The sequence below is a fragment of the Camarhynchus parvulus genome, chromosome 7, assembly GCF_901933205.1.
Source record: "Camarhynchus parvulus chromosome 7, STF_HiC, whole genome shotgun sequence".
NCBI lineage: Eukaryota > Metazoa > Chordata > Aves > Passeriformes > Thraupidae > Camarhynchus > Camarhynchus parvulus.
In genome coordinates, this window is record NC_044577.1 from 17,232,605 (window position 1) to 17,246,624 (window position 14,020).

Genomic DNA, 14,020 nt, shown 5'->3' on the forward strand with positions numbered 1-14,020 from the left:
ATCCAAGCAGCCTAGGATAGGGGATAGGGCAGAATTATATTGGCTCAAATATTTGGGATTTCTCCTCGTCTTGGGGTACTGTCAGACCCACTCAGATGCTACTCTTTTAGTGAACTAAGCTCATCCATGACAATGGCACAAACGGGAATGACCCCTTTGCCCTTTTTTTGGGAGTATTGCATCCAAATGGGACAGAATGGGCTGGCCCAGAGCACTGCAGTTGTGATTGACTTTTCTTGCAGATTGACTGAAGGCAAGAAAGGCTCTTTTGGCCATCTCTTCATCCCTTCTTTGTTTATCTTTCGGCTGCCACATACACAGAGTCAGGACAAACAGTAATTCCTAATTATCAACATCAATTAAAAAGAAAATTACTGGAACAGATAGCAATTCTGAACATTTGCCTGCAAAACTTTATCTCAATGATGAAGCAGATTGTGTATGTGTACAAGTATTTCCTCTGAATTTATTTTTAAACCCAGGCCAACCATGGGAAAACAGAAAAACTGGAAGATACTATTTTAAATCCTGACCTACCTGTCTACAGTAGCTCTTTTAAATATCTCTTGTTTGTCAAATGCAATACTGTTTATAATTTTGCATATATAAGCACCATTGTATCTTTGGCAAACCTTTGAAGATAGGTCCTACCCTCAAATTTTGCTTTTTATTTATGGATGGTTTGTACTGTATATAAAAAGTAATCATATTTTACTAATAATAAGTACGCTTTTCTGTTCGTAGTCAAATATTATAATTCATGACTACAAGACATTAAATATGGTTTCGTGGCATGTGATTCTGAGTCAAAAATATTCCACTCTCATATATAGAAAGGTCCATACTCCTAGAACTTTGCCAGCTCAGATTTGGTCGGAGATTATTGAAGAGGAGCCTTGCCTGGCAGACTCCATACAGGATCAGGTAGAGATTGTGTGCTCATATCTGATCCATTGCCACTACTTCAGGTGCTCTCTTCATCTTTGGTACTCCAAGGAGCTGGGGGTTTTCTACCCCTGCCTGCCATTCAACTCAAAACCATGATTAGCACTTTGCAAGGACATGTTCTGTAAGATCTTGTCTGCAATTTCTGCAGTTGTGGGTACAAAATTCCAAGTGCAGAAGATCTCAGTAACCTCCCAAAGATTCCTTGATTAAAAAAAAAAAAAAAAAAAAAACAAGAATTTTTTGTGCTTGCTTCTTCAGACTACCTTATGTCCATTCCCAAGATTATATACATGATTGGCCATCAACGTTGGAGTATCACAGAAACATTTTGCTCAGCCTTGACTGCTTTTATTTTTATTTTTTAATGTTATTTTTAAAGTATTTTTGCTTTACCTCTAAATATTCTGGCTAATGTACATGGGGGAAAAGTTTGTATATCAGGAGTCATGTTTGCAAGGGACTGGTGGAGAATGTCAGGTGTATGTTCCCTCTGTGACAGCATTTTGTCACATTTAAGTAATGATTATTAATATCTCCTTGAATGAGACTTTATGGAAATTGTAGTTCTGAACATGCAATCAGGTTATTTATGGCCTAACAAGTGTTTCTCTGAGCCAGCAGTTAACTGGCATTTGATCATTTTTGTAAAATACACCTTATCTGCTACTATTAGACACTAACATGGCACTTTCTGTTACAGTTTTTGGCACACAACAAGCATCTCTACTCTCTGTGAGGAAAAATCAGAAAACTTGTATTTAGCTCTGCTCGTAAACTTGGACAATATGACAGGTTTCTAATTCAAATAATTGTTTAAGATTATTACAATGATAATTATTGTAGTGATAATAACACATTATTTCAGCTGACAATACATTAGTTCCATGGGGAGATAAACTGCAAGGCCAATGGATTTATCTTGATAACAAAATGGATTACTATTAACTATGATGGTAATTTTTCCATCCATGCACAAAGAAATCTCCCATTGAGTTCATTGTCTTTTGATTGAATGCTGGTAAGAATTTTGTCTACATATATGTAACAAGGCTGGATTCTGCACTAGTGCAATGTTGTTATTGTTATCAGGTATTGTCCAGGCAAGCTCCAAAAGCCTATAGCTTTACCTGGCACTTCAGGCCCAGGATTTCTGTCTTTCAAAATGCCTCTTGAAAATTATGAAATGCAAGACAAATGAGGAATTAGAGCAACCGTGAATTTATCAGGATTTTGCAAGGCAGATTTAGAGATGAGAAAAACAAACCTTAACCTAACTAGTTTCCTGTACATAGCAGCATGGAAGAGATGGCTTTATCTCTATATCTTCCACCATAAAGCCATAACTTTTGCTCTGCTGATGATACAAGCTTTGAACATTACAGTTCTAGCTCCTTATCAGGATTTTGGACTGTAGCAACTAATATCTTTTGTCCCTGTGTTTTTTTTATTCTCGTTCTGAAAAGTATGTAAGAACCCTTGATCTAGAGAATGATTTTCCCAGTGATTATGTTTCTGTAGGAAGGCAAACATACAGAACTGTATTGTCAGAAAATCTACAGACCAAGAGTCTTTAAAGAGATTTGGATCAGAATCTGAGTTAGGACTTAATGCTTATTTACCAAATCTATTATAATTCATAGTTTAAAATCCATTCTTGTTTTGTTTAGTTCATCTGGTTCATTCCTCTCCTATATCTTTATCATTGTGCTGTATGGGCTTTCTTATTTTGTCTTTACTTGAAAAAAAAAAGAATCCAGGTCAAATATATTATAAAACTCTTTGGAAATTTTGATAATTGTCATGGACATTTATTTGCTAAAATATACATTTTGCACCATAAGACTGACATTAATATGCAAATCAGTGGACTATAAAATTCATTTTCATGCCTCCAGGGCAGTATTTTTATAAATACAGAAACATAATCATGCATCCTCCAGAGAACTAAAAATAATTATACAAATTTACAACAAAGCCCAAGGCAGTGTCTCCTTTTAACTGTCTGGTTTTAATATCATTTAAATCTTGTTAAAACTTAATTACCAATTCTCTTCCATAATTTAGGTGGAAGAGCTGAGGTCTGAGCTTGCTGTTTGAGAGAGAGAACTTCATCTGAGAAACAAAGACACCAAGGCACAGATTGACAAAACAAGATAGCACACAGAACAGCTTGGTAAAAGAAAAGTCATCACAGGTAAGAGTGAAGAACAGAACTTACATCTGTGTATTTACATTGTCACAGCTTAACTCAGGTCCACAGTTCAGTTCTATGCAGCCACTACTCATTCCCTTCCCTCCCCCCCTGCCTCCCCCTGGCAGAACAGGGAGGGGAATCTGAATAAAAGGTAAAACCTGTGGGTTGAGATAAGAATAGTTTAGCAATTTAAATAGTTTAAAATATAATAATAAAAGAGAAAAATACCGAGGAAAAACCCCAAGAAATGCAAGTGGTGCCCAGTACACTGGCTCCCCACCTGCCCAGACCCAACTCATCTCCAGCAGTGATCAGGCTCTCACATCCCACTCCCCCTGTTTATGCACTGTCCATAACATTGTGTGCCAAGGAATATCCCTTTGGCTAGTCAGGTCTCCTGCCCTGGCCATGCTCCCCCAGCTCCTTGTGCATCTCCTCTCTGGCAGAGCAGAGATACCAAAAAAGTCCTTGACTTAGGGGAAGCATTTACTTAGCAACCAAAACATCAGTGTGTTGTCAACAAGAATTCTACAGTAAATCCAAAACACACTGCTGTACCAGCTGTTAGTAAGAAAATTAATTCTGCCCCAGCCAAACCCAGGGCAAACATCCACATAAAATGGAACTGAGCTGATGTCTTGTGTGACAGAAATATAAATAGACTAGAGTATATATAAACCTGCATAATAATATTTACATCCACATATACATACTCATATATAGGTGGTGATTTATTCATTAATGCTGATATAGCTCAAGCTGTATCAGTCTGGGAGGGGAGTTGCAGGACCAGTGCTTTCATCCTCTTTGTTCCATGGCTGTTTTCTGGGAGATGATGACTGCTCAGAACAGCTGTAATAGTGAGTAACTTCAAATTCAAAGCCAGCCTGGCTACAGGCTTCAGGTAATATTTGGAGTAGGCACATTTTATCAGGAATTTCTGCTGTATGAATACCTGTGGATATATATTTGTTTTCTAAGGCTGCACTTTGGAACAGGATAATCTGCTCTCTTCTTCCATGACTGATGGAAGAGGTCACAATAACAACCCTACCCTTGTATCAGATGTATGAGGTCAGAGACAAAGCCTCAGCTTTGTACCCCAAATAAAGCTCCTGGTAAGCAATTTTAGAGTAACATTGCATGGGAAAATCTGTTTCTTTGGTCTGATTTACAGAAGATTCTATACCCTCAATGTCTACACTCTTTACATTAAAGGTAAAGCAGAGAATAGAGCATACAGCTTCTCTGCACTGTGGTGCTGTGTCCCCTCACACCCTTCCCCCAGTTCTGCCTTTGCTGCCAAAAAAGACAAGGAATCTTGAAAATGGTACATTCTTGATTTCCTCCCTCAGTGATAAATATCCCATCAACACAGAGACTGCTGCCTCAGGTCTATTCTTTGCGCTGTGTTTGCCAGCCACTGTTTAGTAACAAGTGTCACTGTCTGCTCCCCTGCTTTGAACTGGAACACATTCCTGTGGCCCTCACATCCAACTGAAAGCAGCTTTGTATTGATTTAATTCACCCCTTTTAGTATGACCATAGTCACAATGAGGGATGTGCATCCAAACTTCCAGCTATTGCACAATTGCTACTGGGCAGAAATTCAAGTGATTTGGCACAGCATCCGGTTGGGAATCAAGTCCCATTGGTTCACTCTGTCCAATGCATGCTTTGCCTGTGATTGAAATGCCAGGCATTTGTGAGCAATCCTGCTGCCAGTATTGACAGCCATCCTCATAACACTGCTCTGTTCTTTTGGGCTGCATATTCACTGGGTGTTCATGGAAGAAAGAAATGCAAAATATTAGAGAAGCCAGTATGTTACAGATTTCACATACTACTCACATTTTTGCATTAGCAAATAACCTGTTCATTTACAGATATACATAAATTCATCCTATTCGTGATGGACACTTAGTATGCCTGAATTTTTCCTAGAATGATGATGCTTACGTTTTAAGATGTCAAAATTATTTTTTTATTTAACTGCAAAGACTACTCAAAAATCTTTAATATAGAAAAGCTATCCTTCAGAGCTAGAAGTATAGTATATTGAATAAGTCTTTAATAAATAAGACTTAATAAGACATTTAAATCAAGTGTTAAATAGGTTGTCATTTGCACCTGTGTAAGTGAGTTTGAAATTTAGGAGTTTCATGTGCTGGACTAGATTGTAAATACGTTGGTTTCACTGGGCTCTGAATCCATTTGTTTCTAATGATTTTTTGCCATGCATTATGACTGCAGTGGGTGTGAAAATGGAAGTGTGATATTTTCCAGGTTGTTACTAGTCAGGCAAAAGTTAGACAGAGCAACAAGAGTCTAAAGATGACCTAGCTAAATCTGACTGTGTTCTTAATGCAGAAAATGCTGCTTAAAATATTTTAAATATAGTAATGTATCTCTCTTTCTTGCTCTGTGGTAGAATGATCAGATTTTTTTTGTTTCACTTGGAAGTTCTGGATCTATACTTTTTACAACAGAGCTTTGTAATCTTGTCAACTTTTTAGGTAAACCTGATGGACTTGGGAACTTTCCTGAACCTACTCAAACTATAACCGGTGTGATGCAGTGCTGTGGAGCCTTGTATCTGTCTCTGTGGGGGAAAATCTGAGGCTAGAAAATCTCAAATATATATGGGGAGAAGGTAATTGAAAAATATGTTGTGAGCACATTTAAGAAATGTGATTTGTTTGAACAGTCCAACTAAATGAGATTTTATTGCTAGACATAGGTTTCCTAGCGCTATTTCAAGAAAATATCAAAGATCACAGAAATAGCAGGATTTTGTCAAATTCAAAAATTGTTCCCAAGTGAATTGCAAGCACCTTTACCATCTTATTTCTGTAAAATGTGACATATTTAAATACTGCCAAAGAATACAGTTCTTAAATGTCAGTATGTTTTTAGGAAGTATAAAGGCTCCAAGATGTATGTCAAAAAACAGATTCCTCAGATGGGTGCCAGAGAAAATCTTTTTCCAAAGAAGCTTCAGAAATTTCAGTCTAATGTGTACTATTAATGTGATGCTGTGACAGCTCTTTAGAGAGCTGTCATTATCAGGCTTGTTTGGACTGGACTGTGTCAGGCAACCACAGGCTGAGAACTCAGTGCTCAGCCTCACTCGCTGTAATGTACCTTTAGCAGGGATTCAGAGAGGTGCCAGTGCCTACCCAACAGCGTACCCTGTTCTTGCCATAGCTTGTGGGCCTCCAATTCCAAATAATACCCACATGTGAAAAGGGGAAAAAGCTCCTGTTTGCTTTGTTTGAGGCTTGGGAAACACTAACTCTTCTCATTCATCTGAGCAGCTGGTGACAGCAGTGCTGAAATGCTGAAGAGGTGAGCAGTGGGAGGTTTGCAGCATGTCTGTTTACGTTGTCTCATCTCCTTTGTGCTGAATTTCTCTGCAGCACATCCTGTCCATTTGTCACCAAGAAATAAGATATAGTGACCAAGAGAAAGTGGCTTCAAGTGAAGGATTAATTTTGTATCATGTAAGAAAGATGGCTATTGATACTGCATGCAGGAACACTTATCATGCTGATGAATTTCATGTACCTGATAGTGTCAGGCACCAAAGATTTGGTTTCAACACAGCCTTCCTTGCAGCTTTGGCAAGTTCTGAGGCTCAGTTAAGCACCAGCACATTTTGAAGTTGAAGCCTTGCTTGGTAAAGTGTCACGGGTAGATAGAATCCTACCTATTCAGCATAAGGTTCCAATTCTCACTCTTTCTTTAATAGCTGTGATGAGATACAGAATAGAGAGTAAGGTTTCAAAGCCTTTAGTTGCTATCTATCAATGGCTGCTAGTTATGGAGAGAAAAATAATTTTTTCATTAATGCTAAATAGAGCTTTAACATATAGATACTAAATTTCCTAGAAGATAAATGCTTCCTTTGTGCCCCACATCCCTGAAAGGGAATGTGCAAACATTTTCAAAAGCTTTCATGGGAGATAAAATATTGTAGATTTCTTTTCTAATTGCCAGGAGCAGTATAACTGCAGCAGCCCTACCCATGGGTTTGGCTGAGAACAAGGCAGGGGGATGCACTGGATGCCTTCAGGTGGGTGAGGTTACAGTTTCTGTGAGTGCTGTTGTGACAGTTCCCAGCAACAATACTGCAATCACAACATAGCAGACTTTCAGTGTCAGAGCTGTGTTCCAGCCTCCAGTCTCTACTCTTTTCTCCTGCTCTGCACTGCCTAGCCCATGTTATCTAAACTTAAATGATTGAAAAGTAGAAATAGAAAGAGTTTAAAACACATCAGGAAAAAGACACACTTTCCATCATATTAGCCTGCAAAATTTCTGATTCTGTTCTAATTTAGGATATAAACATATCAACTCTGCCTCTTTAATTTGATGGTATTGTAAAGGACAGAAGAATTACAAAAACATGTTAGACAGCTATGAGGTGGATACTAATATACACTTCACAGATTTCCCTGTCTTCCTTGGGGCAATGAAAATCAAAGGCGTGTGATATTGGTCCTTACTGCTCTAGAAGTGTTTGAGACAGGGGTGTGGGGCAACATATTTAGATTTCAAAATGTCCAGATGTCACTATCTGTATATTTGAGAATATAACCTCAGTCTTCAATTAAAAGGAGTGACCAGAAAATTGTTGATAGCCACACTAAGTAACAAATTGAAAAGTAAAATAATCAACAGTCATAGCTGACCATAAAACTGCTGAATGCCCCAAAAGAGTATGGGGTTTCAGCTGCCTATCTTCCCATATGCTTTAAGGTAGTGTCAGTGCAGCGTTGCACAAATATTTTTCTGTAGAAGTCCCATGGAGGAATAGAAAGCCAGTCAGAAAACCCTATGTATGAAGATGATATCTTGATTGCTGCATAGGTGGAGGTTTAGTTTATCCCAAGTTATTGCTCATAAACAGTTTAGCAATCAGTTCTATCCTAGGGATTATTCATGCCACTACTTGAAAGACTGTTTGATCTATTGATCAATGATGAAAGTAAGAGCAATCAAGCTGTTGCTTAAAATTAGGTTAATGATTGACCCACTGGACCCACCAATCTCTTTAAGATAAAACATTGAAAAGTTATGCTTCTGCAAAGTAATGTATTAAAAATAATTTTGTCATTTTGATTTCTTACTGATCGATTTCTGAAAAGCAACAGTCCCTGGTGAATAACAAAAAATAATTACTGCAAGTTTTAAGTGGAGTTCATGTTAGTAAATCAGCCATTAGTCCAATTAATTACTGTTTGTGTCCAGAGATTAATTGTTTCTCATATCCTGGAACAACCAGAATCTCTTCAAGACCACAGACATTTAAAACAGTGATTGCAAAATTCATTATTGAGATGTACAATATTTGCATCGTTTGCATGTAGAGTGAAAATTTTCTGTTATCTTTTCTCTGTTGAGGCTGTTGTTAGCAAATTGCTAGATTACTCAGAAGACTTGTTGAGATCACAGAACAGGCCAGCAGCTTTTTTATTTGTAACAAAAATTAAAAATAATGAAATATGTGACAATATTTTGCTTTCTTTGTGTATAAGTTCACTTATTTAATTTTCCCCCCACTAACATAATTTTTAGATTTTACTAGTTAAACCCCAGGATACTGTGTTTATGTAAGGGAGATAGGGAAAAAGAGTGGGAGACAATTTATTAGCAAAGAAAGACTTGTATTTGCAGGTAACAATAAGCTTCAGTAAAGGGAAGGTTTGGAAAGAGCAGATTCAGTGTCAAGAGAAGCATCCAAACTAATAATCAAAATACATATGAAAAACAGTTCTGAAGAATTTTTTACCATTTCTGATACTGACAATTTATCAAGCTGGTATTTTTTGAACCATATTGAAATCTTGACAGTCTTTAAAATTTTGTTACCTGATTACCATCTCCACACACCATTTCCTTTTTTTTCCCTTAGGTAGACGGATTTCTGCAAAAATGCATTTATTTTTATAAGGAATACATTTCTGCAGTTATTGTAAAAGAAGATTGTCTCCATGACCCAGAGTTCAACTCAAAATTTGTGCAAGAAAATTTCAGTGGCTGCTGCACACAGTGCTTGAGTTAACATCATTAGAGTCCAGGAGGTAGGAGTTAAACCAGTATAAATTTCTTCAGCTCAAAATTTTAAGATTTTGCTTCTTTCAGCTCCTTTTCTGCCATTGCAAAGAACTCACTTCATAGTTATATCCATTAAAAATACTAGAGAAAAAAATATTTTGAATGTCATAAATTACTTTTAGACTGTGAAAATGGGTTGTGTATCATGGCCATGCTTCATATGGAGGCTTCCAAAAATAGCTCAGCAGAAGAGTCTCTGCACAGAGACCCAAAAGGTCTGAACTTAATCCTGGTTTTCTAACTGATCTGCAGGGTGACCTTGGGCAATCTGTGTGCCATTCTCCTTCTGCTAAAATGAAAATAATAATACTTATTGCCCTTGCAAAGCACTTCTAGAGTAAAGCATATGAATCGATAACATCTTCTCCTTAAGTATATGAAATAGCAGAGGAAACTCTTCCCACTTGCATTAGTGTGCTTTTAACATTTAGAAATGTGAAATTATAAAGATTATTACATAGGAGGGAGAAGCCCAAAAGTATTCCCCTAATCAATAAGTTGCCAGCTGAAATGCAAAGGAAAGCAAGTTAATGTACCATTTAGTGTAACAAAGAAGAAAATATATGCTTTCAATGTGAGTATGGCAGCTACCAGTGCAGTCATACTGTATTATCTTGCTGGCTTGTGTGCTGGTGTGGCAGTAGAACAGTATAAAACATACAAACAGTTTGAAATCCCTATGCTAGTTTTCAAGACCTCCAGTTCTCCCGGAGAGATCTGTCAGTTTAGACAGAAGGGAAAAGCTAGATTTAAGTGCTCTGACCATGTGTGTGTGCCTTGTTCTGCATGTGGGGACTTCCCCCTGGAATGCTGCTTTGCTTTCCCCCTGCAGATCACCAGCACAAGGTGTCTTGGAGCAGTATGTTTTACAAGAATGACAGCAAACATGATTTTTCACTTGTGTCCCTCGGCTTGTTGACCTGCAGAGCCTTTTTGTGGTCCATGCAGATGAATTCATTGACCTCGAGTATTCATGCATTGCTTGTATAGTATCTCTCAGTATTTTATATCAGCATTTTGTATCAGGCACTACACAAGTCCAGTGTCATCTACTGTGCAGCCTAGGTGAGCCCTGGCAGTAATTAAAGTATTTTAAACCATCTGCTTAATTGCATAAAAAATACACTGATGAGCTTGCACTGTTTGAATGATCTTCAGGAAACTATTAGGCTAAAGCAATTCCCTCTTGCAATGTTTAACTAACTCACAATGTTTGTTCTGTGAATTACAGTTGTCTTTACACCATTTGTTAGTCTTACTTGTAGCAGAACCCTGCTTGCTGCTACTGAGCCAGAAGATTTCTCCTGTTCTTCTTCCCTCTGCTTTCTCATCTCTGCCTGTCAAGCTCTTCATTGAAGTGCAGGCTTTGGGAGCAGTGCATGAGAGAAGCTGGGCAGTAAAATCCAGCCCTCTCCCTTGCCAGCTGTGCTTGGAGCCTGAGTGAGGAAGGATCCTTGTGCCAGCTGTTACCTGTGCACTCTGCTCTGTGCCAAACACCCGCACTGCTCCCTCAGGGCACCTCAGTCTCTTGTGCCAGGGAGAACAGGGAGATGCTGGAGCAGAATAACCAAGCTGCACTTCCAGCTTCCTTGTCCAGCTCCTCAGCTAAGTGTCTGCTCAGCCCTGCTGGGTCCTGCAGCAGAGCACGGCCATTTCCACAGGCTTTCACAGCAGTGGCATTAGGCAGTGTAGGCACGCTGCCAGGTGGCCCTCCCGGGGACACAGGATGGGCTGCCAGGCCCAGGGGCCTCAGGAGCTGTTCAGAGGGTGGTGGGTGAACAGGGACAGTGGTCTGGCATTGTCACCTGGGGGACCTTCCCCTTAGGGCTGCTGTGGAAGCATGGCATGGCACAGCATCTGCACATCCCAGCTCCTCCAAAATGGGGAGGCCCCAGCTGCCTGCAGCTCTGGGCTCTGCAGGCACAGGAGGCAGTGTTGGCCATTCCTGCTGCATGCCTGGCTCCATCAGCCCTCTGCCTCCCAGCCAGAAAAACCAGAAAACAGGAGAGAAGGCTACTGAAGATACAGAACTGTAGGCTAGCAGACCTGCTTCAATTTTCATTAAAAGTCAATAAAGTAATCCTTTCATAAGCATTGGAGCCAACCCATGATGAAGATTGTTTGAATATTCCATCCCAACCACATGGGCAAGAGTAGTGGGTAGTTTGTCCCAGGATCAAGCCCCACCCATTCTGTTCAGAAATTCCCCTTACTGTTTAATTAAACTGCCTGAATGTCTCCCAAAGCCACCATGTAAGTATCTCATAGTCTGGATTACGAATATTAGGATAGTATGAGGTAATACCATTAGATTATCTCACCATAAACTGAAATAAATGTTTACACATTTTACTTGATATATATGCAAAAAAGAAAATTTGCTGTTGGGTGTGGTATAATGTTTATGATTAAATGCTTTATTCATACTTGTATGTCAATCTATTAGTGTGCTGTTAATTCAAATGTTACTATGATGTATTCTATCGCCGTTAGCACATTTATCACAGGTAGATGTGAAACTTAGACAAAGGTGTACATTCTCATTAATGATGAGCAGCCTATTCATCTTACTAGAGTGTAATTAATGTTAGTTACAATACTTAATTTTTCACTGTTTGTCATGGTGCATATTTTGCATTTCTTCTGTCCTTTATCAATCTGCTCTCCTATCACATGAGCACATCAAAAAGATATATGTAAGTATCTGACCTGTTTTGATGCCTAATTTTTATACTTTTCCAAGAAAAAATATATAAAAGAAAAAATATATACTGCAATATTTTTAATCTTATCATGTAGACAGCACAGTTAGCTATAAAAACCAGACTGGAAAGTGTTGTCCATTGCTTTGGGGTTTGGGTTAACTTCATTTGCAATAATAACATAAAAATCAGATAGTGAAGCAAAGCCGGGCGCACCATGAAGACACAGGTACTACTTGCTGTAGTGTTGTGTTGTGCTGTGCTTGTTTGGGGTTGTAGCAGTGCCAGTTGTTCTCCTGGATTTCCAATTACATGGTTTTTGTACTCTAAGGCTGTTAGTGCTAGTTAAATTTGTTGTGTGAGTAATACAGCTCCAAAACCAATAGAAGCATGGAGTATCTGAAAAGTGCCTGTTATTCCATAAATAAGTGCTACAACAGCTCGTTGTTACACTTTAGGAGCATTGCTTTGTCAATAATATTGTTAGCAGTACAGAGCCAAACCACAGTCCCGTGTGCAGTGGTGCAAGAGGGGAAGAAGTTATGGCTAATGTGTCACACAGCAGGTGGGAAACAAGTCCTGCAGAGGTGGGTAAAAGGGACTGAGCACTGAACACATTCTTGGATTTGCTCCCCAGCATGCCAGTAAATACAGCTGAGCTGGAATCCTAGGATTAGTCCATACTTTTGTATTGGTCCCAGAAAAAATGCAATCACCTTGACTGAAACCTGGGCATCAAAGCATTATTATTTTTTGATCATCCATAATTCCCATTAATCTGGATTGAAAAAGAACTGATCCTTCCATTAACTGTTGTTGAATGAAATTTCTTGGGAAAAATATTCGAGTTGTGTCAACCAAATGCATGAGGCGCAGAATGGATTGGGGATGTATTTTCTCAAAATTTCAAGGCACTATCTCTGAGAGAAAGCACACCAATTCTTATTTGTTAGTCTCTTCATTGGTGGATATTAGACTTCTAATATATTAGGAATTAGCTGTTTCTTTCTGTGAAATTACTTCTTTTGTAAACCACTGTTCATACCAGACATGAAACTGATCACGTCTCCAACATAAGGACATCCATCTTAAAATTTCATTCAAACCATCAAGAGCTTGCAGAAAAACATAAATCTATTACAAAACCCTTAAAATAATGCATTTGTATGCCTTGGAATAACTTCCTTTTGATGCACCACAATAAGGGAATCAAACACATGAATTTAACATATTTCAGTCTGAAATTTCAATTTGGACACAATTAAAAGTAGGTTTAATTGTAGTTTAGTAGCAAATTAAGAATAAATAGCCCAAGCTAGGTTTAGGCATTTTAAACAAAATGATAGTTGAAGGTGCTCCATAGTGATTTGAAGTATAATAATAACCTGTAATCTGAACAGAATTGAGTAGGGTTTTTTCCCATGCAACCAAAGTTCTATGACTGCACAAAATCTTCTCACTAAAAAAACCCTTCCTTTGAATTTTCTATGGCAAAAAGACCAAAAAATTTTCCATCTAATAACAAAATTCCAAGAAAAATAGACTCCACCATTCCTCTCTCCCCACTTATCCCTGACTCATTTGAATAGAGGGAATTGCAAAAACTAAAATGCCTCTTTTTAACAGACAAAGATTAAATACAAAGAAACTATGAAGTTGCCTTTAACCTTCATAGCATTACAAAGCTAGGTATAACAACAAGCTGTAAAGCACACCAGAAAGATGAGAATTTCACTCCATTTTGATTTGACCATTTTGCTTTCAAAAGGAATTTATAAAAACACCCAGGAACAATGAACATTTGAACTCAAAATGGTCCAGGTTTATTTTTACTCCAAAAGAAGAAGTCTCAATAGAGATATTGATTTTCTAGCATTCATCCAATATTGCACAGAAAATGGACCTGACCTTGCAATCCCTAGTGGAGACATGGAAGCAGTCATTACAGTCATGTTTCCCATTGATTTTAGTGGGATTACTTGCATAAGTAAGGGTTTTCAGGATGTGACCCAGTGTCCCATTAGCAGTAAGACCAGGCACACGTGGATGTCAGCCC